The 27,066-nt window shown below is 48.1% G+C and overlaps 1 protein-coding gene across 1 annotated transcript in view; it reads right to left on the reverse strand.

Annotated features, from left to right (window-relative positions):
• LOC106590977 (voltage-dependent T-type calcium channel subunit alpha-1H) overlaps window positions 1-27,066 on the reverse strand; it is a 177,043-nt gene that overhangs the window by 59,311 nt on the left and 90,666 nt on the right.

Consider the following 27,066-nt stretch of genomic DNA (forward strand, 5'->3'; position numbering starts at 1 on the left):
AGTGATGGTGTGTATCTTACTGTGCTGTGTGGCTGGTCTCTCCAGAGTGATGGTGTGTATCTTACTGTGCTGTGTTTCCTATCTCTCCAGAGTGATTGTGTTTATCTTACTATGCTGTGTGTCTGGTCTCTCCAGAGTGATGGTGTGTATCTTACATTGCTGTGTGGCTGTATGTCTGGACTCTCCTAGAGTGATGGTGTGTATCTTACTGTGCTGTGTGGCTGTATGTCTGGTCTCTCCCAGAGTGATGGTGTGTATCTTACTGTGCTGTGTGGCTGTATGTCTGGTCTCTCCCAGAGTGATGGTGTGTATCTTACTGTGCTGTGTGGCTGTGTGGCTGGTCTCTCCCAGAGTGATGGTGTGTATCTTACTGTGCTGTGTGTCTGGTCTCTCCCAGATTGATGGTGTGTATCTTACTGTGCTGTGTGGCTGTATGTCTGGTCTATCCCAGAGTGATGGTATGTATCTTACTGTGCTGTGTGGCTGTGTGGCTGGTCTCTCCCAGAGTGATGGTGTGTATCTTACTGTGCTGTGTGTCTGGTCTCTCCCAGATTGATGGTGTGTATCTTACTGTGCTGTGTGGCTGTATGTCTGGTCTATCCCAGAGTGATGGTATGTATCTTACTGTGCTGTGTGGCTGTGTGTCTGGTCTCGCCCAGAGTGATGGTGTGTATCTTACTGTGCTGTATGTCTGGTCTCTACCAGACTGATGGTATGTATCTTACATTGCTGTGTGTCTGGTCTCCCCCAGAGTGATGGTGTGTATCTTACTGTGCTGTGTGGCTGTGTGTCTGGTCTCTCCCAGAGTGATGGTGTGTATCTTACTGTGCTGTATGTCTGGTCTCTCCCAGAGTGATGGTGTGTATCTTACTGTGCTGTGTGGCTGGTCTCTCCAGAGTGATGGTGTGTATCTTACTGTGCTGTGTGGCTGGTCTCTCCTACAGTGATGGTGTGTATCTTACTGTGCTGTGTGTCCGGTCTCTCCAGAGTGATGGTGTTTATCTTACCGTGCTGTATGTCTGGTCTCTCCAGAGTGATGGTGTGTATCTTACTGTGCTGTGTGGCTGGTCTCTCCAGAGTGATGGTGTGTATCTTACTGTGCTGTGTGGCTGTATGGCTGGTCTCTCCAGAGTGATGGTGTGTATCTTACCGTGCTGTGTGTCCTATCTCTCCAGAGTGATTGTGTTTATCTTACTATGCTGTGTGTCTGGTCTCTCCAGAGTGATGGTGTGTATCTTACTGTGCTGTGTGGCTGTATGTCTGGACTCTCCTAGAGTGATGGTGTGTATCTTACTGTGCTGTGTGGCTGTATGTCTGGTCTCTCCCAGAGTGATGGTGTGTATCTTACTGTGCTGTGTGGCTGTATGTCTGGTCTCTCCCAGAGTGATGGTGTGTATCTTACTGTGCTGTGTGGCTGTGTGGCTGGTCTCTCCCAGAGTGATGGTGTGTATCTTACTGTGCTGTGTGTCTGGTCTCTCCCAGATTGATGGTGTGTATCTTACTGTGCTGTGTGGCTGTATGTCTGGTCTCTCCCAGAGTGATGGTATGTATCTTAATGTGCTGTGTGGCTGTGTGTCTGGTCTCGCCCAGAGTGATGGTGTGTATCTTACTGTGCTGTATGTCTGGTCTCTCCCAGAGTGATGGTATGTATCTTACAGTGCTGTGTGTCTGGTCTCTCCCAGAGTGATGGTGTGTATCTTACTGTGGTGTATGTCTGGTCTCTCCCAGAGTGATGGTGTGTATCTTACTGTGCTGTGTGGCTGGTCTCTCCAGAGTGATTTTGTGTATCTTACTGTGCTGTGTGGCTGGTCTCTCCTAGAGTGATGGTGTGTATCTTACTGTGCTGTGTGGCTGTGTGGCTGGTCTCTCCCAGAGTGATGGTGTGTATCTTACTTTGCTGTGTGGCTGGTCTCTCTCAGAGAGATGGTGTGTATCTTACTGTGCTGTATGGCTGGTCTCTCCCAGAGTGATGGTGTGTATCTTACTGTGCTGTGTGGCAGGTCTCTCCCAGAGTGATGGTGTGTATCTTTCTGTGCTGTTTGGCTGTATGTCTGTTCTCTCCAGAGTGATGGTGTGTATCTTACTGTGCTGTATGTCTGGTCTCTCCCAGAGTGATGGTGTGTGTCTTACTGTGCTGTGTGGCTGGTCTCTCCCAGATTGATGGTGTGTATCTTACTGTGCTGTGTCGCTGTATGTCTGGTCTCTCCCAGAGTGATGGTATGTATCTTACTGTGCTGTATGTCTGGTCTCTCCCAGAGTGATGGTTTGTATCTTACTGTGCTGTATGTCTGGTCTCTCCCAGAGTGATGGTATGTATCTTACAGTGCTGTGTGTCTGGTCTCTCCCAGAGTGATGGTGTTTTTCTTACTCTGCTGTGTGGCTGGTCTCTCCAGAGTAATGGTGTGTATCTTACTGTGCTGTGTGGCTGTGTGTCCGGTCTCTCCAGAGTGAAGGTGTGTATCTTACTGTGCTGTATGTCTGGTCTCTCCAGAGTGATGGTGTGTTTCTTACTGTGCTTTATGTCTGTTCTCTCCCAGAGTGATGGTGTGTATCTTACTGTGCTGTGTGGCTGGTCTCTCCAGAGTAATGGTGTGTATCTTACTGTGCTGTGTGGCTGTGTGTCCGGTCTCTCCAGAGTGAAGGTGTGTATCTTACTGTGCTGTATGTCTGTTCTCTCCCAGAGTGATGGTGTGTATCTTACTGTGCTGTGTGGCTGGTCTCTCCAGAGTAATGGTGTGTATCTTACTGTGCTGTGTGGCTGTGTGTCCGGTCTCTCCAGAGTGAAGGTGTGTATCTTACTGTGCTGTATGTCTGGTCTCTCCAGAGTGATGGTGTGTTTCTTACTGTGCTGTGTGTCCTGTCTCTCCAAAGTGATGGTGTTTATCTTACTATGCTGTGTGTCTGGTCTCTCCAGAGTGATGGTGTGTATCATACTGTGCTATGTGGCTGTATGTCTGGTCTCTCCAGAGTGATGGTGTGTATCTTACTGTGCTGTGTGGCTGTATGTCTGGACTCTCCCAGAGTGATGGTGTGTATCTTACTGTGCTGTGTGGCTGGTCTCTCCCAGAGTGATGGTGTGTATCTTACTGTGCTGTGTGTCTGGTCTCTCCCAGAGTGATGGTGTGTATCTTACTGTGCTGTGTGGCTGGTCTCTCCAGAGTGATGGTGTGTATCTTACTGTGCTGTGTTGCTGTATGTCTGGACTCTCCTAGAGTGATGGTGTGTATCTTACTGTGCTGTGTGTCTGGTCTCTCCCAGATTGATGGTGTGTATCTTACTGTGCTGTGTGGCTGTGTGGCTGGTCTCTCCCAGAGTGATGGTGTGTATCTTACTGTGCTGTGTGTCTGGTCTCTCCCAGATTGATGGTGTGTATCTTACTGTGCTGTGTGGCTGTATGTCTGGTCTCTCCCAGAGTGATGGTATGTATCTTACTGTGCTGTGTGGCTGTGTGTCTGGTCTCGCCCAGAGTGATGGTGTGTATCTTACTGTGCTGTATTTCTGGTCTCTCCCAGAGTGATGGTATGTATCTTACAGTGCTGTGTGTCTGGTCTCTCCCAGAGTGATGGTATGTATCTTACTGTGCTGTGTGGCTGTGTGTCTGGTCTCGCCCAGAGTGATGGTGTGTATCTTACTGTGCTGTATGTCTGGTCTCTCCCAGAGTGATGGTATGTATCTTACAGTGCTGTGTGTCTGGTCTCTCCCAGAGTGATGGTGTGTATCTTACTGTGCTGTATGTCTGGTCTCTCCCAGAGTGATGGTGTGTATCTTACTGTGCTGTGAGGCTGGTCTCTCCAGAGTGATGGTGTGTATCTTACTGTGCTGTGTGGCTGGTCTCTCCTAGAGTGATGGTGTGTATCTTACTGTGCTGTGTGGCTGTGTGTCCGGTCTCTCCAGAATGATGGTGTTTATCTTACCGTGCTGTATGTCTGGTCTCTCCAGAGTGATGGTGTGTATCTTACTGTGCTGTGTGTCCTGTCTCTCCAGAATGATGGTGTTTATCTTACTATGCTGTGTGTCTGGTCTCTCCCAGAGTGATGGTGTGTATCTTAACGTGCTGTGTGGCTGGTCTCTCCCAGAGTGATGGTGTATATCTTACTGTGCTGTGTGGCTATGTGTCTGGTCTCTCCAAAGTGATGGTGTGTATCTTACTGTGCTGTGTGGCTGGTCTCTCCCAGAGTGATGGTGTGTATCTTACTGTGCTGTGTGTCTGGTCTCTCCCAGAGTGATTGTGTGTATCTTACTGTGCTGTGTGGCTGTGTGTCTGGTCTCTCCCAGAGTGATGGTGTGTATCTTACTCTGCTGTGTGTCTGGTCTCTCAAAGAGTTATGGTGTGTATCTTACTGTGCTGTGTGGCTGGTCTCTCCCAGAGTGATGGTGTGTATCTTACTGTGCTGTGTGTCTGGTCTCTCCCCGAGTGATGGTATGTATCTTACTGTGCTGTATGGCTGGTCTCTCACAGAGTGATGGTGTGTATCTTACTGTGCTTTGTGTCTGGTCTCTCCAGAGTGATGGTGTGTACCTTTCTGTGCTGTATGGCTGGTCTCTCTCAGAGTGATGGTGTGTATCTTAATGTGCTGTGTGGCTGTGTGGCTGGTCTCTCCCAGAGTGATGGTGTGTATCTTACTGTGCTGTGTGTCTGGTCTCTCCCAGAGTGATGGTGTGTATCTTACTGTGCTTTTTGGCTGTGTGGCTGGTCTCTCCCAGAGTGATGGTGTGTATTTTACTGTGCTGTGTGGGTGGTCTCTCCCAGAGTGGTGGTGTGAATCTTACTGTGCTGTGTGGCTGGTCTCTCCCAGAGTGATGGTGTGTATCTTACTGTGCTGTGTGGCTGTGTGTCTGGTCTCTCCCAGAGTGATTGTGTGTATCTTACTGTGCTGTGTGTCATGTCTCTCCCAGAGTGATGGTGTGTATCTTACTGTGCTGTGTGGCTGTGTGGCTGGTCTCTCCCAGAGTGATGGTGTGTATCTTACTGTGCTGTGTGGCTGGTCTCTCCAGAGTGATGGTGTGTATCTTACTGTGCTGTGTGGCTGGTCTCTCCTAGAGTGATGGTGTGTATCTTACTGTGCTGTGTGGCTGTGTGGCTGGTCTCTCCCAGAGTGATGGTGTGTATCTTACTGTGCTGTGTGTCTGGTCTCTCCCAGAGTGATGGTGTGTATCTTACTGGGCTGTGTGGCTGGTCTCTCCAGAGTGATGGTGTGTATCTTACTGTGCTGTGTGTACGGTCTCTCCAGAGTGATGGTGTTTATCTTACCGTGCTGTATGTCTGGTCTCTCCAGAGTGATGGTGTGTATCTTACTGTGCTATGTGGCTGTATGGCTGGTCTTTCCAGAGTGATGGTGTGTATCTTAGTGTGCTTTGTGTCCTGTCTCTCCAGAGTGATGGTGTTTATCTTACTATGCTGTATGTCTGGACTCTCCTAGAGTGATGGTGTGTATCTTACTGTGCTGTGTGGCTGTATGTCTGGTCTCTCCCAGAGTGATGGTGTGTATCTTACTGTGCTGTGTGGCTGTATGTCTGGTCTCTCCCAGAGTGATGGTGTGTATCTTACTGTGCTGTGTGGCTGTGTGGCTGGTCTCTCCCAGAGTGATGGTGTGTATCTTACTGTGCTGTGTGTCTGGTGTCTCCCAGATTGATGGTGTGTATCTTACTGTGCTGTGTGGCTGTATGTCTGGTCTCTCCCAGAGTGATGGTATGTATCTTACTGTGCTGTGTGGCTGTGTGTCTGGTCTCGCCCAGAGTGATGGTGTGTATCTTACTGTGCTGTATGTCTGGTCTCTCCCAGAGTGATGGTATGTATCTTACAGTGCTGTGTGTCTGGTCTCTCCCAGAGTGATGGTGTGTATCTTACTGTGCTGTGTGGCTGTGTGTCTGGTCTCTCCCAGAGTGATGGTGTGTATCTTACTGTGCTCTATGTCTGGTCTCTCCCAGAGTGATGGTGTGTATCTTACTGTGCTGTGTGGCTGGTCTCTCCAGAGTGATGGTGTGTATCTTACTGTGCTGTGTGGCTGGTCTCTCCTAGAGTGATGGTGTGTATCTTACTGTTCTGTGTGGCAGGTCTCTCCCTGAGTGATGGTGTGTATCTTACTGTGCTGTGTGTCTGGTCTCTCCCAGAGTGATGGTGTGTATCTTACTGTGCTGTGTGGCTGGTCTCTCCAGAGTGATGGTGTTTATCTTACTGTGCTGTGTGTCCGGTCTCTCCAGAGTGATGGTGTTTATCTTACCGTGCTGTATGTCTGGTCTCTCCAGAGTGATGGTGTGTATCTTACTGTGCTGTGTGGCTGGTCTCTCCAGAGTGATGGTGTGTATCTTACTGTGCTGTGTTTCCTATCTCTCCAGAGTGATTGTGTTTATCTTACTATGCTGTGTGTCTGGTCTCTCCAGAGTGATGGTGTGTATCTTACATTGCTGTGTGGCTGTATGTCTGGACTCTCCTAGAGTGATGGTGTGTATCTTACTGTGCTGTGTGGCTGTATGTCTGGTCTCTCCCAGAGTGATGGTGTGTATCTTACTGTGCTGTGTGGCTGTATGTCTGGTCTCTCCCAGAGTGATGGTGTGTATCTTACTGTGCTGTGTGGCTGTGTGGCTGGTCTCTCCCAGAGTGATGGTGTGTATCTTACTGTGCTGTGTGTCTGGTCTCTCCCAGATTGATGGTGTGTATCTTACTGTGCTGTGTGGCTGTATGTCTGGTCTATCCCAGAGTGATGGTATGTATCTTACTGTGCTGTGTGGCTGTGTGGCTGGTCTCTCCCAGAGTGATGGTGTGTATCTTACTGTGCTGTGTGTCTGGTCTCTCCCAGATTGATGGTGTGTATCTTACTGTGCTGTGTGGCTGTATGTCTGGTCTATCCCAGAGTGATGGTATGTATCTTACTGTGCTGTGTGGCTGTGTGTCTGGTCTCGCCCAGAGTGATGGTGTGTATCTTACTGTGCTGTATGTCTGGTCTCTACCAGACTGATGGTATGTATCTTACATTGCTGTGTGTCTGGTCTCCCCCAGAGTGATGGTGTGTATCTTACTGTGCTGTGTGGCTGTGTGTCTGGTCTCTCCCAGAGTGATGGTGTGTATCTTACTGTGCTGTATGTCTGGTCTCTCCCAGAGTGATGGTGTGTATCTTACTGTGCTGTGTGGCTGGTCTCTCCAGAGTGATGGTGTGTATCTTACTGTGCTGTGTGGCTGGTCTCTCCTACAGTGATGGTGTGTATCTTACTGTGCTGTGTGTCCGGTCTCTCCAGAGTGATGGTGTTTATCTTACCGTGCTGTATGTCTGGTCTCTCCAGAGTGATGGTGTGTATCTTACTGTGCTGTGTGGCTGGTCTCTCCAGAGTGATGGTGTGTATCTTACTGTGCTGTGTGGCTGTATGGCTGGTCTCTCCAGAGTGATGGTGTGTATCTTACCGTGCTGTGTGTCCTATCTCTCCAGAGTGATTGTGTTTATCTTACTATGCTGTGTGTCTGGTCTCTCCAGAGTGATGGTGTGTATCTTACTGTGCTGTGTGGCTGTATGTCTGGACTCTCCTAGAGTGATGGTGTGTATCTTACTGTGCTGTGTGGCTGTATGTCTGGTCTCTCCCAGAGTGATGGTGTGTATCTTACTGTGCTGTGTGGCTGTATGTCTGGTCTCTCCCAGAGTGATGGTGTGTATCTTACTGTGCTGTGTGGCTGTGTGGCTGGTCTCTCCCAGAGTGATGGTGTGTATCTTACTGTGCTGTGTGTCTGGTCTCTCCCAGATTGATGGTGTGTATCTTACTGTGCTGTGTGGCTGTATGTCTGGTCTCTCCCAGAGTGATGGTATGTATCTTAATGTGCTGTGTGGCTGTGTGTCTGGTCTCGCCCAGAGTGATGGTGTGTATCTTACTGTGCTGTATGTCTGGTCTCTCCCAGAGTGATGGTATGTATCTTACAGTGCTGTGTGTCTGGTCTCTCCCAGAGTGATGGTGTGTATCTTACTGTGGTGTATGTCTGGTCTCTCCCAGAGTGATGGTGTGTATCTTACTGTGCTGTGTGGCTGGTCTCTCCAGAGTGATTTTGTGTATCTTACTGTGCTGTGTGGCTGGTCTCTCCTAGAGTGATGGTGTGTATCTTACTGTGCTGTGTGGCTGTGTGGCTGGTCTCTCCCAGAGTGATGGTGTGTATCTTACTTTGCTGTGTGGCTGGTCTCTCTCAGAGAGATGGTGTGTATCTTACTGTGCTGTATGGCTGGTCTCTCCCAGAGTGATGGTGTGTATCTTACTGTGCTGTGTGGCAGGTCTCTCCCAGAGTGATGGTGTGTATCTTTCTGTGCTGTTTGGCTGTATGTCTGTTCTCTCCAGAGTGATGGTGTGTATCTTACTGTGCTGTATGTCTGGTCTCTCCCAGAGTGATGGTGTGTGTCTTACTGTGCTGTGTGGCTGGTCTCTCCCAGATTGATGGTGTGTATCTTACTGTGCTGTGTCGCTGTATGTCTGGTCTCTCCCAGAGTGATGGTATGTATCTTACTGTGCTGTATGTCTGGTCTCTCCCAGAGTGATGGTTTGTATCTTACTGTGCTGTATGTCTGGTCTCTCCCAGAGTGATGGTATGTATCTTACAGTGCTGTGTGTCTGGTCTCTCCCAGAGTGATGGTGTTTTTCTTACTCTGCTGTGTGGCTGGTCTCTCCAGAGTAATGGTGTGTATCTTACTGTGCTGTGTGGCTGTGTGTCCGGTCTCTCCAGAGTGAAGGTGTGTATCTTACTGTGCTGTATGTCTGGTCTCTCCAGAGTGATGGTGTGTTTCTTACTGTGCTTTATGTCTGTTCTCTCCCAGAGTGATGGTGTGTATCTTACTGTGCTGTGTGGCTGGTCTCTCCAGAGTAATGGTGTGTATCTTACTGTGCTGTGTGGCTGTGTGTCCGGTCTCTCCAGAGTGAAGGTGTGTATCTTACTGTGCTGTATGTCTGTTCTCTCCCAGAGTGATGGTGTGTATCTTACTGTGCTGTGTGGCTGGTCTCTCCAGAGTAATGGTGTGTATCTTACTGTGCTGTGTGGCTGTGTGTCCGGTCTCTCCAGAGTGAAGGTGTGTATCTTACTGTGCTGTATGTCTGGTCTCTCCAGAGTGATGGTGTGTTTCTTACTGTGCTGTGTGTCCTGTCTCTCCAAAGTGATGGTGTTTATCTTACTATGCTGTGTGTCTGGTCTCTCCAGAGTGATGGTGTGTATCATACTGTGCTATGTGGCTGTATGTCTGGTCTCTCCAGAGTGATGGTGTGTATCTTACTGTGCTGTGTGGCTGTATGTCTGGACTCTCCCAGAGTGATGGTGTGTATCTTACTGTGCTGTGTGGCTGGTCTCTCCCAGAGTGATGGTGTGTATCTTACTGTGCTGTGTGTCTGGTCTCTCCCAGAGTGATGGTGTGTATCTTACTGTGCTGTGTGGCTGGTCTCTCCAGAGTGATGGTGTGTATCTTACTGTGCTGTGTTGCTGTATGTCTGGACTCTCCTAGAGTGATGGTGTGTATCTTACTGTGCTGTGTGTCTGGTCTCTCCCAGATTGATGGTGTGTATCTTACTGTGCTGTGTGGCTGTGTGGCTGGTCTCTCCCAGAGTGATGGTGTGTATCTTACTGTGCTGTGTGTCTGGTCTCTCCCAGATTGATGGTGTGTATCTTACTGTGCTGTGTGGCTGTATGTCTGGTCTCTCCCAGAGTGATGGTATGTATCTTACTGTGCTGTGTGGCTGTGTGTCTGGTCTCGCCCAGAGTGATGGTGTGTATCTTACTGTGCTGTATTTCTGGTCTCTCCCAGAGTGATGGTATGTATCTTACAGTGCTGTGTGTCTGGTCTCTCCCAGAGTGATGGTATGTATCTTACTGTGCTGTGTGGCTGTGTGTCTGGTCTCGCCCAGAGTGATGGTGTGTATCTTACTGTGCTGTATGTCTGGTCTCTCCCAGAGTGATGGTATGTATCTTACAGTGCTGTGTGTCTGGTCTCTCCCAGAGTGATGGTGTGTATCTTACTGTGCTGTATGTCTGGTCTCTCCCAGAGTGATGGTGTGTATCTTACTGTGCTGTGAGGCTGGTCTCTCCAGAGTGATGGTGTGTATCTTACTGTGCTGTGTGGCTGGTCTCTCCTAGAGTGATGGTGTGTATCTTACTGTGCTGTGTGGCTGTGTGTCCGGTCTCTCCAGAATGATGGTGTTTATCTTACCGTGCTGTATGTCTGGTCTCTCCAGAGTGATGGTGTGTATCTTACTGTGCTGTGTGTCCTGTCTCTCCAGAATGATGGTGTTTATCTTACTATGCTGTGTGTCTGGTCTCTCCAGAGTGATGGTGTGTATCTTTCTGTGCTGTGTGGCAGTATGTCTGGTCTCTCCCAGAGTGATGGTGTGTATCTTACTGTGCTGTGTGGCTGGTCTCTCCCAGAGTGATGGTGTGTATCTTACTGTGCTGTGTGTCTGGTCTCTCCCAGAGTGATGGTGTGTATCTTACTGTGCTGTGTGGCTGGTCTCTCCAGAGTGATGGTGTGTATCTTACTGTGCTGTGTTGCTGTATGTCTGGACTCTCCTAGAGTGATGGTGTGTATCTTACTGTGCTGTGTGTCTGGTCTCTCCCAGATTGATGGTGTGTATCTTACTGTGCTGTGTGGCTGTGTGGCTGGTCTCTCCCAGAGTGATGGTGTGTATCTTACTGTGCTGTGTTTCTGGTCTCTCCCAGATTGATGGTGTGTATCTTACTGTGCTGTGTGGCTGTATGTCTGGTCTCTCCCAGAGTGATGGTATGTATCTTACTGTGCTGTGTGGCTGTGTGTCTGGTCTCGCCCAGAGTGATGGTGTGTATCTTACTGTGCTGTATTTCTGGTCTCTCCCAGAGTGATGGTATGTATCTTACAGTGCTGTGTGTCTGGTCTCTCCCAGAGTGATGGTATGTATCTTACTGTGCTGTGTGGCTGTGTGTCTGGTCTCGCCCAGAGTGATGGTGTGTATCTTACTGTGCTGTATGTCTGGTCTCTCCCAGAGTGATGGTATGTATCTTACAGTGCTGTGTGTCTGGTCTCTCCCAGAGTGATGGTGTGTATCTTACTGTGCTGTATGTCTGGTCTCTCCCAGAGTGATGGTGTGTATCTTACTGTGCTGTGAGGCTGGTCTCTCCAGAGTGATGGTGTGTATCTTACTGTGCTGTGTGGCTGGTCTCTCCTAGAGTGATGGTGTGTATCTTACTGTGCTGTGTGGCTGTGTGTCCGGTCTCTCCAGAATGATGGTGTTTATCTTACCGTGCTGTATGTCTGGTCTCTCCAGAGTGATGGTGTGTATCTTACTGTGCTGTGTGTCCTGTCTCTCCAGAATGATGGTGTTTATCTTACTATGCTGTGTGTCTGGTCTCTCCAGAGTGATGGTGTGTATCTTTCTGTGCTGTGTGGCAGTATGTCTGGTCTCTCCCAGAGTGATGGTGTGTATCTTACTGTGCTGTGTGGCTGTGTGGCTGGTCTCTCCCAGAGTGATGGTGTGTATCTTACTGTGCTGTATGTCTGGTCTCTCCAGAGTGATGGTGTGTATCTTACTGTGCTGTGTGTCCTGTCTCTCCAGAGTGATGGTGTTTATCTTACTATGCTGTGTGTCTGGTCTCTCCAGAGTGATGGTGTGTATCTTACTGTGCTGTGTGGCTGTATGTCTGGTCTCTCCCAGAGTGATGGTGTGTATCTTACTGTGCTGTGTGGCTGTGTGTCTGGTCTCGCCCAGAGTGATGGTGTGTATCTTACTGTGCTGTATGTCTGGTCTCTCCCAGAGTGATGGTATGTATCTTACAGTGCTGTGTGTCTGGTCTCTCCCAGAGTGATGGTGTGTATCTTACTGTGCTGTATGTCTGGTCTCTCCCAGAGTGATGGTGTGTATCTGACTGTGCTGTGTGGCTGGTCTCTCCAGAGTGATTTTGTGTATCTTACTGTGCTGTGTGGCTGGTCTCTCCTAGAGTGATGGTGTGTATCTTACTGTGCTGTGTGGCTGTGTGGCTGGTCTCTCCCAGAGTGATGGTGTGTATCTTACTGTGCTGTGGGTCTGGTCTCTCCCAGAGTGATGGTGTGTATCTTACTGTGCTGTGTGGCTGGTCTCTCCAGAGTGATGGTGTGTATCTTACTGTGCTGTGTGTCCGGTCTCTCCAGAGTGATGGTGTTTATCTTACCGTGCTGTATGTCTGGTCTCTCCAGAGTGATGGTGTGTATCTTACTGTGCTGTGTGGCTGTATGTCTGGACTCTCCCAGAGTGATGGTGTGTATCTTACTGTGCTGTGTGTCTGGTCTCTCCCAGAGTGATGGTGTGTATCTTACTTTGCTGTATGGCTGGTCTCTCTCAGAGTGATGGTGTGTATCTTACTGTGCTGTGTGGCTGGTCTCTCCCAGAGTGATGGTGTGTATCTTTCTGTGCTGTCTGGCTGTATGTCTGTTCTCTCCAGAGTGATGGTGTGTATCTTACTGTGCTGTATGTCTGGTCTCTCCCAGAGTGATGGTGTGTATCTTACTGTGCTGTGTGGCTGGTCTCTCCCAGATTTATGGTGTGTATCTTACTGTGCTGTGTGGCTGTATGTCTGATCTCTCCCAGAGTGATGGTGTGTATCTTACTGTGCTGTGTGGCTGTGTGGCTGGTCTCTCCCAGAGTGATGGTGTGTATCTTACTGTGCTGTGTGGCTGGTCTCTCCCAGATTGATGGTGTGTATCTTACTGTGCTGTGTGGCTGTATGTCTGGTCTCTCCCAGAGTGATGGTATGTATCTTACTGTGCTGTGTGGCTGTGTGTCTGGTCTCGCCCAGAGTGATGGTGTGTATCTTACTATGCTGTGTGTCTGGTCTCTCCAGAGTGATGGTGTGTATCTTACTGTGCTGTGTGGCTGTATGTCTGGACTCTCCTAGAGTGATGGTGTGTATCTTACTGTGCTGTGTGGCTGTATGTCTGGTCTCTCCCAGAGTGATGGTGTGTATCTTACTGTGCTGTGTGGCAGTATGTCTGGTCTCTCCCAGAGTGATGGTGTGTATCTTACTGTGCTGTGTGGCTGTGTGGCTGGTCTCTCCCAGAGTGATGGTGTGTATCTTACTGTGCTGTGTGTCTGGTCTCTCCCAGATTGATGTTGTGTATCTTACTGTGCTGTGTGGCTGTATGTCTGGTCTCTCCCAGAGTGATGGTGTGTATCTTACTGTGCTGTGTGGCTGTGTGTCTGGTCTCTCCCAGAGTGATGGTGTGTATCTTACTGTGCTGTATGTCTGGTCTCTCCCAGAGTGATGGTGTGTATCTTACTGTGCTGTGTGGCTGGTCTCTCCAGAGTGATGGTGTGTATCTTACTGTGCTGTGTGTCCGGTCTCTCCAGAGTGATGGTGTTTATCTTACCGTGCTGTATGTCTGGTCTCTCCAGAGTGATGGTGTGTATCTTACTGTGCTGTGTGGCTGTATGTCTGGACTCTCCCAGAGTGATGGTGTGTATCTTACTGTGCTGTGTGGCTGTGTGTCTGGTCTCTCCCAGAGTGATGGTGTGTATCTTACTGTGCTGTGTGGCTGTATGTCTGGTCTCTCCCAGAGTGATGGTGTGTATCTTACTGTGCTGTGTGGCAGTATGTCTGGTCTCTCCCAGAGTGATGGTGTGTATCTTACTGTGCTGTGTGGCTGTATGTCTGGACTCTCCCAGAGTGATGGTGTGTATCTTACTGTGCTGTGTGGCTGTATGTCTGGTCTCTCCCAGAGTGATGGTGTGTATCTTACTGTGCTGTGTGGCTGGTCTCTCCTAGAGTGATGGTGTGTATCTTACTATGCTGTGTGGCTGTGTGTCTGGTCTCTCCCAGAGTGATGGTGTGTATCTTACTGTGCTGTGTGGCTGTATGTCTGGTCTCTCCCAGAGTGATGGTGTGTATCTTACTGTGCTGTGTGGCTGGTCTCTCCTAGAGTGATGGTGTGTATCTTACTGTGCTGTGTGGCTGTGTGTCTGGTCTCTCCCAGAGTGATGGTGTGTATCTTACTGTGCTGTGTGGCTGGTCTCTCCAGAGTGATGGTGTGTATCTTACTGTGCTGTGTGTCCGGTCTCTCCAGAGTGATGGTGTTTATCTTACCGTGCTGTATGTCTGGTCTCTCCAGAGTGATGGTGTGTATCTTACTATGCTGTGTGGCTGGTCTCTCCAGAGTGATGGTGTGTATCTTACTTTGCTGTGTGGCTGTATGGCTGGTCTCTCCAGAGTGATGGTGTGTATCTTACTGTGCTGTGTGTCCTGTCTTTCCAGAGTGATGGTGTTTATCTTACTATGCTGTGTGTCTGGTCTCTCCAGAGTGATGGTGTGTATCTTACTGTGCTGTGTGGCTGTATGTCTGGACTCTCCTAGAGTGATGGTGTGTATCTTATTGTGCTGTGTGGCTGTATGTCTGGTCTCTCCCAGAGTGATGGTGTGTATCTTACTGTGCTATGTGGCTGTATGTCTGGTCTCTCCCAGAGTTATGGAGTGTATCTTACTGTGCTGTGTGGCTGTGTGGCTGGTCTCTCCCAGAGTGATGGTGTGTATCTTACTGTGCTGTGTGTCTGGTCTCTCCCAGATTGATGGTGTGTATCTTACTGTGCTGTGTGGCTGTATGTCTGGTCTCTCCCAGAGTGATGGTATGTATCTTACTGTGCTGTGTGGCTGTGTCTCTGGTCTCGCCCAGAGTGATGGTGTGTATCTTACTGTGCTGTATGTCTAATCTCTCCCAGAGTGATGGCATGTATCTTACAGTGCTGTGTGTCCGGTCTCTCCCAGAGTGATGGTGTGTATCTTACTGTGCTGTGTGGCTGTGTGTCTGGTCTCTCCCAGAGTGATGGTGTGTATCTTACTGTGCTGTATGTCTGGTCTCTCCCAGAGTGATGGTGTGTATCTTACTGTGCTGTGTGGCTGGTCTCTCCAGAGTGATGGTGTGTATCTTACTGTGCTGTGTGGCTGGTCTCTCCTAGAGTGATGGTGTGTATCTTACTGTGCTGTGTGGCTGTGTGGCTGGTCTCTCCCAGAGTGATGGTGTGTATATTACTGTGCTGTGTGTCTGGTCTCTCCCAGAGTGATGGTGTGTATCTTACTGTGCTGTGTGGCTGGTCTCTCCAGAGTGATGGTGTGTATCTTACTGTGCTGTGTGTCCGGTCTCTCCAGAGTGATGGTGTTTATCTTACCGTGCTGTATGTCTGGTCTCTCCAGAGTGATGGTGTGTATCTTACTGTGCTGTGTGGCTGTATGTCTGGACTCTCCCAGAGTGATGGTGTGTATCTTACTGTGCTGTGTGGCTGTGTGGCTGTGTGGCTGGTCTCTCCCAGAGTGATGGTGTGTATCTTACTGTGCTGTGTGTCTGGTCTCTCCCAGAGTGATGGTGTGTATCTTACTGTGCTGTATGGCTGGTCTCTCCCAGAGTGATGGTGTGTATCTTACTGTGCTGTGTGGCTGGTCTCTCCCAGAGTGATGGTGTGTATCTTTCTGTGCTGTCTGGCTGTATGTCTGTTCTCTCCAGAGTGATGGTCTGTATCTTACTGTGCTGTATGTCTGGTCTCTCCCAGAGTGATGGTGTGTATCTTACTGTGCTGTGTGGCTGGTCTCTCCCAGATTGATGGTGTGTATCTTACTGTGCTGTGTGGCTGTATGTCTGGTCTCTCCCAGAGTGATGGTATGTATCTTACTGTGCTGTATGTCTGGTCTCTCCCAGAGTGATGGTGTGTATCTTACTGTGCTGTATGTCTGGTCTCTCCCAGAGTGATGGTATGTATCTTACAGTGCTGTGTGTCTGGTCTCTCCCAGAGTGATGGTGTGTATCTTACTGTGCTGTGTGGCTGTGTGTCTGGTCTCTCCCAGAGTGATGGTGTGTATCTTACTGTGCTGTATGTCTGGTCTCTCCCAGAGTGATGGTGTGTATCTTACTGTGCTGTGTGGCTGGTCTCTCCAGAGTGATGGTGTGTATCTTACTGTGCTGTGTGGCTGGTCTCTCCTAGAGTGATGGTGTGTATCTTACTGTGCTGTGTGGCTGTATGTCTGGTCTCTCCAGAGTGATGGTGTGTATCTTACTGTGCTGTGTGGCTGTATGTCTGGACTCTCCCAGAGTGATGGTGTGTATCTTACTGTGCTGTGTGGCTGGTCTCTCCCAGAGTGATGGTGTGTATCTTACTGTGCTGTGTGGCTGGTCTCTCCAGAGTGATGGTGTGAATCTTACTGTGCTGTGTGGCTGTATGGCTGGTCTCTCCAGAGTGATGGTGTGTATCTTACTGTGCTGTGTGTCCTGTCACTCCAGAGTGATGGTGTTTATCTTACTATGCTGTGTGTCTGGTCTCTCCAGAGTTATGGTGTGTATCTTACAGTGCTGTGTGGCTGTATGGCTGGTCTCTCCAGAGTGATGGTGTGTATCTTACTGTGCTGTATGTCTGGTCTCTCCCAGAGTGATGGTATGTATCTTACAGTGCTGTGAGTCTGGTCTCTCCCAGAGTGATGGTGTGTATCTTACTGTGCTGTGTGGCTGTGTGTCTGGTCTCTCCCAGAGTGATGGTGTGTATCTTACTGTGCTGTATGTCTGGTCTCTCCCAGAGTGATGGTGTGTATCCTACTGTGCTGTTTTGCTGGTCTCTCCAGAGTGATGGTGTGTATCTTACTGTGCTGTGTGGCTGGTCTCTCCTAGAGTGATGGTGTGTATCTTACTGTGCTGTGTGGCTGTGTGGCTGGTCTCTCCCAGAGTGATGGTGTGTATCTTACTGTGCTGTGTGGCTGGTCTCTCCAGAGTGATGGTGTGTATCTTACTGTGCTGTGTGTCCGGTCTCTCCAGAGTGATGGTGTTTATCTTACCGTGCTGTATGTCTGGTCTCTCCAGAGTGATGGTGTGTATCTTACTGTGCTGTGTGGCTGTATGTCTGGACTCTCCCAGAGTGATGGTGTGTATCTTACTGTGCTGTGTGGCTGTGTGGCTGGTCTCTCCCAGAGTGATGGTGTGTATCTTACTGTGCTGTGTGTCTGGTCTCTCCCAGAGTGATGGTGTGTATCTTACTGTGCTGTATGGCTGGTCTCTCCCAGACTGATGGTGTGTATCTTACTGTGCTGTCTGGCTGGTCTCTCCCAGAGTGATGGTGTGTATCTTACTGTGCTGTGTGGCTGTATGTCTGGTCTCTCCAGAGTGATGGTGTGTATCTTACTGTGCTGTGTGGCTGGTCTCTCCCAGAGTGATGGTGTGTATCTTATTGTGGTGTGTCTGGTCTCTCCCAGAGTGATTGTGTGTATCTTACTGTGCTGTGTGGCTGGTCTCTCCCAGAGTGATGGTGTGTATCTTACTGTGCTGTGTGGCTGGTCTCTCCCAGAGTGATTGTGTGTATCTTACTGTGCTGTATGTCTGGTCTCTCCCAGAGTGATGGTGTGTATCTTACTGTGCTGTGTGGCTGGTCTCTCCCAGATTGATGGTGTGTATCTTACTGTGCTGTGTGGCTGTATGTCTGGTCTCTCCCAGAGTGATGGTATGTATCTTACTGTGCTGTATGTCTGGTCTCTCCCAGAGTGATGGTGTGTATCTTACTGTGCTGTATGTCTGGTCTCTCCCAGAGTGATGGTATGTATCTTACAGTGCTGTGTGTCTGGTCTCTCCCAGAGTGATGGTGTGTATCTTACTGTGCTGTGTGGCTGTGTGTCTGGTCTCTCCCAGAGTGATGGTGTGTATCTTACTGTGCTGTATGTCTGGTCTCTCCCAGAGTGATGGTGTGTATCTTACTGTGCTGTGTGGCTGGTCTCTCCAGAGTGATGGTGTGTATCTTACTGTGCTGTGTGGCTGGTCTCTCCTAGAGTGATGGTGTGTATCTTACTGTGCTGTGTGGCTGTGTGTCCGGTCTCTCCAGAGTGATGGTGTTTATCTTACCGTGCTGTATGTCTGGTCTCTCCAGAGTGATGGTGTGTATCTTACTGTGCTGTGTGTCCTGTCTCTCCAGAGTGATGGTGTTTATCTTACTATGCTGTGTGTCTGGTCTCTCCAGAGTGATGGTGTGTATCTTACTGTGCTGTGTGGCTGTATGTCTGGTCTCTCCAGAGTGATGGTGTGTATCTTACTGTGCTGTGTGGCTGTATGTCTGGACTCTCCCAGAGTGATGGTGTGTATCTTACTGTGCTGTGTGGCTGGTCTCTCCCAGAGTGATGGTGTGTATCTTACTGTGCTGTGTGGCTGGTCTCTCCAGAGTGATGGTGTGTATCTTACTGTGCTGTGTGGCTGTGTGTCTGGTCTCTCCCAGAGTGATGGTGTGTATCTTACTGTGCTGTATGTCTGGTCTCTCCCAGAGTGATGGTGTGTATCCTACTGTGCTGTTTTGCTGGTCTCTCCAGAGTGATGGTGTGTATCTTACTGTGCTGTGTGGCTGGTCTCTCCTAGAGTGATGGTGTGTATCTTACTGTGCTGTGTGGCTGTGTGGCTGGTCTCTCCCAGAGTGATGGTGTGTATCTTACTGTGCTGTGTGGCTGGTCTCTCCAGAGTGATGGTGTGTATCTTACTGTGCTGTGTGTCCGGTCTCTCCAGAGTGATGGTGTTTATCTTACCGTGCTGTATGTCTGGTCTCTCCAGAGTGATGGTGTGTATCTTACCGTGCTGTGTGGCTGTATGTCTGGACTCTCCCAGAGTGATGGTGTGTATCTTACTGTGCTGTGTGGCTGTGTGGCTGGTCTCTCCCAGAGTGATGGTGTGTATCTTACTGTGCTGTGTGTCTGGTCTCTCCCAGAGTGATGGTGTGTATCTTACTGTGCTGTATGGCTGGTCTCTCCCAGACTGATGGTGTGTATCTTACTGTGCTGTCTGGCTGGTCTCTCCCAGAGTGATGGTGTGTATTTTACTGTGCTGTGTGGCTGTATGTCTGGTCTCTCCAGAGTGATGGTGTGTATCTTATTGTGGTGTGTCTTGTCTCTCCCAGATTGATTGTGTGTATCTTACTGTGCTGTGTGGCTGGTCTCTCCCAGAGTGATGGTGTGTATCTTACTGTGCTGTGTGGCTGGTCTCTCCCAGAGTGATTGTGTGTATCTTACTGTGCTGTGTGGCTGGTGTCTCCAGAGTGATGGTGTGTATCTTACTGTGCTGTGTGTCTGGTCTCTCCCAGAGTGATGGTGTGTATCTTACTGTGCTGTGTGTCTGGTCTCTCCCAGAGTGATGGTGTGTTTCTTACTGTGCTGTGTGGCTGTATGTCTGGTCTCTCCCAGAGTGATGGTGTGTATCTTACTGTGCTGTATGTCTGGTCTCTCTAGAGTGATGGTGTGTATCTTACTGTGCTGTGTCGCTGTATGTCTGGTCTCTCCAGAGTGATGGTGTACCTCTTACTGTGCTGTATGTCTGGTCTCTCCCAGAGTGATGGTGTGTATCTTACTGTGCTGTGTGGCTGTATGTCTGGTCTCTCCAGAGTGATGGTGTTCATCTTACTGTGCTGTATGTCTGGTCTCTCCCAGAGTGATGGTGTGTATCATACTGTGCTGTGTAGCTGGTCTCTCCCAGAGTGATGGTGTGTATCTTACTGTGCTGCGTGGCTGGTCTCTCCCTGAGTGATGGTGTGTATCTTACTGTGCTGTGGGGCTGTATGTCTGGTCTCTCCAGAGTGATGGTGTATATCTTACTGTGCTGTGTGGCTGTGTGTCTGGTCTCTCCCAGAGTGATGGTCTGTATCTTACTGTGCTGTATGTCTGGTCTCTCCCAGAGTGATGGTGGGTATCTTACTGTGTTGTGTGTCCGGTCTCTCCAGAGTGATGGTGTTTATCTTACTATGCTGTGTGTCTGGTCTCTCCAGAGTGATGGTGTGTATCTTACTGTGCTGTGTGGCTGGTCACTCCCAGAGTGATGGTGTGTATCTTACTGTGCTCTTTGGCTGTGTGTCTGGTCTTTCCCATGGTGATGGTATGTATCTTACTGTGCTGTGATGCTGTGTGTCTGGTCTCTCCAAAGTGATGGTGTGTATCATACTGTGCTGTGTGGCTGGTCTCTCCCAGAGTGAATGTGTGTATCTTACTGTGCTGTGTGGCTGGTCTCTCCCTGAGTGATGGTGTGTATCTTACTGTGCTGTGTAGCTGTATGTCTGGTCTCTCCCAGAGTGATGGTGTGTATCTTACTGTGCTGTGTGTCTGGTCTCTCCCAGAGTGATGGTGTTTATCTTACTGTGCTTTGTGGCTGGTCTCTCCCAGAGTGATGGTGTGTATCTTTCTGTGCTGTGTGGCTGTGTGTCTGGTCTCTCCCAGTGTGATGGTGTGTATCTTACTGTGCTGTGTGTCATGTCTCTCCCAGAGTGATGGTGTGTATCTTACTGTGCTGTGTGGCTGTGTAGCTGGTCTCTCCCAGAGTGATGGTGTGTATCTTACTGTGCTGTGTGGCTGGTCTCTCCCAGAGTGATGGTGTGTATCTTTCTGTGCTGAATGTCTGGTCTCTCCCAGAGTAATGGTGTGTATCTTACTGTGCTGTGTGGCTGGTCTCTCCCAGATTGATGGTGTGTATCTTACTGTGCTGTGTGGCTGTATGTCTGGTCTCTCCCAGAGTGATGTAATGTATCTTACTGTGCTGTGTGTCTGTGTGTCTGGTCTCGCCCAGAGTGATGGTGTGTATCTTACTGTGCTGTATGTCTGGTCTCTCCCAGAGTGATGGTATGTATCTTACAGTGCTGTGTGTCTGGTCTCTCCCAGAGTGATGGTGTGTATCTTACTGTGCTGTGTGGCTGGTCTCTCCAGAGTGATGGTGTGTATCTTTCTGTGCTGTGTGGCTGGTCTCTCCTAGAGTGATGGTTTGTATCTTACTGTGCTGTGTGGCTGTGTGGCTGGTCTCTCCCAGAGTGATGGTGTGTATCTTACTGTGCTGTGTGTCTGGTCTCTCCCAGAGTGATGGTGTGTATCTTACTGTGCTGTGTGGCTGGTCTCTCCCAGAGTGATGGTGTGTATCTTACTGTGCTGTGTGTCTGGTCTCTCCCAGAGTGATGGTGTGTATCTTACTGTGCTGTGTGTCTGGTCTCTCCCAGAGTGATGGTGTGTATCTTACTGTGCTGTGTGTCTGGTCTCTCCCAGAGTGATGGTGTGTATCTTACTGTGCTGTGTGTCTGGTCTCTCCAGAGTGATGGTGTGTATCTTACTGTGCTGTGTGGCTGTATGTCTGGTCTCTCCCAGAGTGACGGTGTGTATCTTACTGTGCTGTGTGGCTGTGTAGCTGGTCTCTCCCAGAGTGATGGTGTGTATCTTACTGTGCTGTGTGGCTGGTCTCTCCCAGAGTGATGGTGTGTATCTTTCTGTGCTGAATGTCTGGTCTCTCCCAGAGTAATGGTGTGTATCTTACTGTGCTGTGTGGCTGGTCTCTCCCAGATTGATGGTGTGTATCTTACTGTGCTGTGTGGCTGTATGTCTGGTCTCTCCCAGAGTGATGTAATGTATCTTACTGTGCTGTGTGTCTGTGTGTCTGGTCTCGCCCAGAGTGATGGTGTGTATCTTACTGTGCTGTATGTCTGGTCTCTCCCAGAGTGATGGTATGTATCTTACAGTGCTGTGTGTCTGGTCTCTCCCAGAGTGATGGTGTGTATCTTACTGTGCTGTGTGGCTGGTCTCTCCAGAGTGATGGTGTGTATCTTACTGTGCTGTGTGGCTGGTCTCTCCTAGAGTGATGGTTTGTATCTTACTGTGCTGTGTGGCTGTGTGGCTGGTCTCTCCCAGAGTGATGGTGTGTATCTTACTGTGCTGTGTGTCTGGTCTCTCCCAGAGTGATGGTGTGTATCTTACTGTGCTGTGTGTCTGGTCTCTCCAGAGTGATGGTGTGTATCTTACTGTGTTAGGGGGAGTGATGAGCTCTACAGCAGAGTCTCACAACTCAATCGCTGGTTGAAAACTGTTTTCTGCCCCTCCCAAAAGATAGAATTTGTAGATAATTGGCCCTCTTTCTGGGACTCACCCACAAACAGGACCAAGCCTGGCCTGTTGAGGAGTGACGGACTCCATCCTAGCTGGAGGGGTGCTCTCATCTTATCTACGAACATAGACAGGGCTCTAACTCCTCTAGCTCCACAATGAAATAGGGTGCAGGCCAGGCAGCAGGCTGTTAGCCAGCCTGCCAGCTTAGTGGAGTCTGCCACTAGCACAGTCAGCGTAGTAAGCTCAGCTTTCCCCATTGAGACCGTGTCTGTGCCTCGATCTAGGTTGGGCAAAATTAAAAATGGCGGTGTTCGCTTTAGCAATCTCACTAGTATAAAGACCTCCTCCATTCCTGCCATTATTGAAAGAGATTGTGATACCTCACATCTCAATATTGGGTTACTTAATGTTAGATCCCTCACTTCCAAGGCAGTTATAGTCAATGAACTAATCACTGATAATAATCTTGATGTGATTGGCCTGACTGAAACATGGCTTAAGCCTGATGAATTCACTGTGTTAAATGAGGCCTCACCCCCTGGTTACACTAGTGACCATACCCCCCGTGCATCCGGCAAAGGCGGAGGTGTTGCTAATATTTACGATAGCAAATTTCAATTTACAAAAAAAAAAACAATGACGTTTTCGTCTTTTGAGCTTCTAGTCATGAAATCTATGCAGCCTACTCAATCACTTTTTATAGCTACTGTTTACAGGCCTCCTGGGCCATATGCAGTGTTCCTCACTGAGTTCCCTGAATTCCTATCGGATCTTGTAGTCATAGTAGATAATATTCTAATTTTTGGTGACTTTAACATTCACATGGAAAAGTCCACAGACCCACTCCAAAAGGCTTTCGGAGCCATCATCGACTCAGTGGGTTTTGTCCAACATGTCTCTGGACCTACTCACTGCCACAGTCATACTCTGGACCTAGTTTTGTCCCATGGAATAAATGTTGTGGATCTTAATGTTTTTCCTCATAATCCTGGACTATCGGACCACCATTTTATTACGTTTGCAATCGCAACAAATAATCTGCTCAGACCCCAACCAAGGAGCATTAAAAGTCGTGCTATAAATTCTCAGACAACCCAAAGATTCCTTGATGCCCTTTCAGACTGCCTCTGCCTACCCAAGGACGTCAGAGGACAAAAATCAGTTAACCTCTTATGGCTAGGGGGCAGTATTTTCACGGCTGGATAAAAAACGTACCCGATTTAATCTGGTTACTAATCCTACCCAGTAACTAGAATATGCATATACTTATTATATATGGATAGAAAACACCCTAAAGTTTCTAAAACTGTTTGAATGGTGTCTGTGAGTATAACAGAACTCAAATGGCAGGTCAAAACCTGAGAGATTCCTTTACAGGAAGTGGCCTGTCTGACCATTTCTTGAACTTCTTTTCCATCTCTATCTTTTACTAAGGATCTCTGCTCTAACGTGACACTTCCCATGTCTTCCATAGGCTCTCAGAGCCCGGGAAAAAACAGAATGTCGTCATTCCAGCCCCAGGCTGAAACACATTATCGCCTTTCTCAAGTGGCCGATCAAGGGACTCTGGGCTTATGCGTGTGACCCGACCGCCCCCGCCTTTGTGATTTTTTCCTCTGTTTGCCGAAAAGGAGATTCCCTGTCGGAATATTATCGCTTTTCTACGAGAAAAATGGCGTAAAAATTGATTTTAAACAGCGGTTGACATGCTTCGAAGTACGGTAATGGAATATTTAGAATTTTTTTGTCACGAATTGCGCCATGCGCTCGACCCTTATTTACCATTTCGGATAGTGTCTGGGACGCACGAACAAAACACCGCTATTCGGATATAACGATGGATTATTTTGGACCAAACCAACATTTGTTATTGAAGTAGCAGTCCTGGGAGTGCATTCTGACGAAGACAACAAAAGGTAATCAAACTTTTATAATAGTAAACCTGATATTGGTGAGTGCTAAACTTGCCGGGTGTCTAAATAGCTAGCCCGTGATGCCTGGGCTATGTACTTAGAATATTGCAAAATGTGCTTTCACCAAAAAGCTATTTTAAAATCGGACATATCGAGTGCATAGAGGAGGTCTGTATCTATAATTCTTAAAATAATTGTTATGCTTTTTGTGAACGTTTATCGTGAGTAATTTAGTAAAATCTTAGCAAATTCCTCCGGAAGTTTGCGGGGGTATGCTAGTTCTGAACGTCACATGCTAATGTAAAAAGCTGTTTTTTGATATAAATATGAACTTGATTGAACAAAACATGCATGTATTGTATAACATAATGTCCTAGGTGTGTCATCTGATGAAGATCATCAAAGGTTAGTGCTGCATTTAGCTGTCTTCTGGGTTTTTGTGACATTATATGCTAGCTTGAAAAATGGGTGTCTGATTATTTCTGGCTTGGTACTCTGCTGACATAATCTAATGTTTTGCTTTCGTTGTAAAGCCTTTTTGAAATCGGACAGTGTGGTTAGATAAAGGAGAGTCTTGTCTTTAAAATGCTGTGAAATAGTCATATGTTTGAAAAATTGAAGTTTTTGTATTTTTGAGGAATTTGTAATTTGCGCCACGCCTATCATTGGATATTGGAGCAGGTGTTCCTCTAGCGGAACGACTAGATGTAAGAGGTTATTAACCACCTAACCGAGGAACTCAATTTAACCTTTGCAATACCCTAGATGCAGTTGCACCCCTAAAAACTAAAAACATCTGTCATAAGAAACTAGCTCCCTGGTATACAGAAAATACACGAGCTCTGAAGCAAGCTTCCAGAAAATTGGAACGGAAATGGCGCCACACCAAACTGGAAGTCTTCCGACTAGCTTGGAAAGACAGTACCGTGCAGTATCGAAGAGCCCTCATTGCTGCTCGATCACCCTATTTTTCCAACTTAATTGAGGAAAATAAGAACAATCCGAAATTTCTTTTTGATACTGTCGCAAAGCTAACTAAAAAGCAGCCTTCGCAAATGGAGGATGGCTTTCACTTCAGCAGTAATACATTTATGAACTTCTTTGAGGAAAAGATCATGATCATTAGAAAGCAAATTACAGACTCCTCTTTAAATCTGGGTATTCCTCCAAAGCTCCATTGTCCTGAGTCTACACAACTCTGCCAGGACCTAGGATCAAGGGAGATACTAAAGTGTTTTAGTACTATATCTCTTGACACAATGATGAAAATAATCATGGCCTCCAAACCCTCAAGCTGCATACTGGACCCTATTCCAACTAAACTACTGAAAGAGCTGCTTCATGTGCTTGGCCCTCCTATGTTGAACATAATAAACGGCTCTCTATCCACCGGATGTGTACCAAGCTCACGAAAAGTGGCAGTAATAAAGCCTCTCTTGAAAAAGCCGAATCTTGATCCAGAAATTATAAAAAACTATCGGCCTATATCGAATCTTCCATTCCTCTCAAAAAATTTAGAAAAAGCTGTTGCACAGCAAATCACTGCCTTCCTGAAGACAAACAATGTATACGAAACGCTTCAGTCTGGTTTTAGACCCCGTCATAGCACTGAGACTGCACTTGTGAAGGTGGTAAATGACCTTTTAATGACGTCAGACCGAGGCTCTGCATCTGTCCTCGTTCTCCTAGATCTTAGTGCCGCTTTTGATACCATCGATCACCACATTCTTTTGGAGAGATTGCAAACCCAAATTGGTCTACATGGACAAGTTCTGGCCTGGTTTAGATCCTATCTGTCGGAAATATATCAGTTTGTCTCTGTGAATGGTTTGTCCTCTGACAAATCAATTGTAAATTTCGTTGTTCCTCAAGGTTCCGTTTTAGGACCACTATTGTTTTCACTATATATTTTACCTCTTGGGGATGTCATTCGAAAACATAATGTTAAATTTCACTGCTATGCGGACGACACACAGCTGTACATTTCAATGAAACATGGTGAAGCCCCAAAATTGCCCTCGCTAGAAGCCTGTGTTTCAGACATAAAGAAGTGGATGGCTGCAAACTTTCTACTTTTAAACTCGGACAAAACAGAGATGCTTGTTCTAGGTCCCAAGAAACAAAGAGATCTTCTGTTGAATCTGACAATTAATCCGGAATGGTTGTACAGTCGTCTCAAATAAAACTGTGAAGGACCTCGGCGTTACTCTGGACCCTGATCTCTCTTTTGAAGAACATATCAAGACTGTTTCAAGGACAGCTTTTTTCCATCTACGTAACATTGCAAAAATCAGAAACTTTCTGTCCAAAAATGACGCAGAAAAATTAATCCATGCTTTTGTTACTTCTAGGCTGGACTACTGCAATGCTCTACTTTCCGGCTACCCGGATAAAACACTAAATAAACTTCAGTTAGTGCTAAATACGGCTGCTAGAATCCTGACTAGAACCAAAAAATGTGATCATATTACTCCAGTGCTAGCCTCCCTACACTGGCTTCCTGTTAAGGCAAGGGCTGATTTCAAGGTTTTACTGCTAACCTACAAAGCATTACATGGGCTTGCTCCTACCTATCTTTCCGATTTGGTCCTGCCGTACATACCTACACGTACGCTACGGTCACAAGATGCAGGCCTCCTAATTGTCCCTAGAATTTCTAAGCAAACGGCTGGAGGTAGGGCTTTCTCCTATAGAGCTCCATTTTTATGGAATGGTCTGCCTACCAATGTGAGAGACGCAGACTCAGTCTCAACCTTTAAGTCTTTACTGAAGACTTATCTCTTCAGTAGGTCCTATGATTAAGTATAGTCTGGCCCAGGAGTGTGAAGGTGAACGGAAAGGCTGGAGCAACGAACCGCCCTTGCTGTCTCTGCCTTGCCGGTTCCCCTCTTTCCACTGGGATTCTCTGCCTCTAACCCTTTTACAGGGGCTGAGTCACTGGCTTACTGGTGTTCTTCCATGCCGTCCATGGGAGGGGTGCGTCACTTGAGTGGGTTGAGTCACTGACGTGGTCTTCCTGTCTGGGTTGGCGCCCCCCCTTGGGTTGTGCCATGGCGGAGATCGCTGTGGGCTATACTCGGCCTTGTCTTAGGACGGTAAGTTGGTGGTTGGAGACATCCCTCTAGTGGTGTGGGGGCTGTGCTTTGGCAAAGTGGGTGGGGTTATATCCTGCCTGTTTGGCCCTGTCCAGGGGTATCATCGGATGGGGCCACAGTGTCTTCTGATCCCTCCTGTCTCAGCCTCCAGTATTTATGCTGCAGTAGTTTATGTGTCGGGGGGGGCTAGTGTCAGTCTGTTACATCTGGAGTATTTCTCTTGTCTTATCCGGTGTTCTGTGTGAATTTAAATATGCTC

The sequence above is a fragment of the Salmo salar genome, chromosome 12 (assembly GCF_965601325.2).
Source record: "Salmo salar chromosome 12, fSalSal1, whole genome shotgun sequence".
NCBI classification, from domain to species: domain Eukaryota; kingdom Metazoa; phylum Chordata; class Actinopteri; order Salmoniformes; family Salmonidae; genus Salmo; species Salmo salar.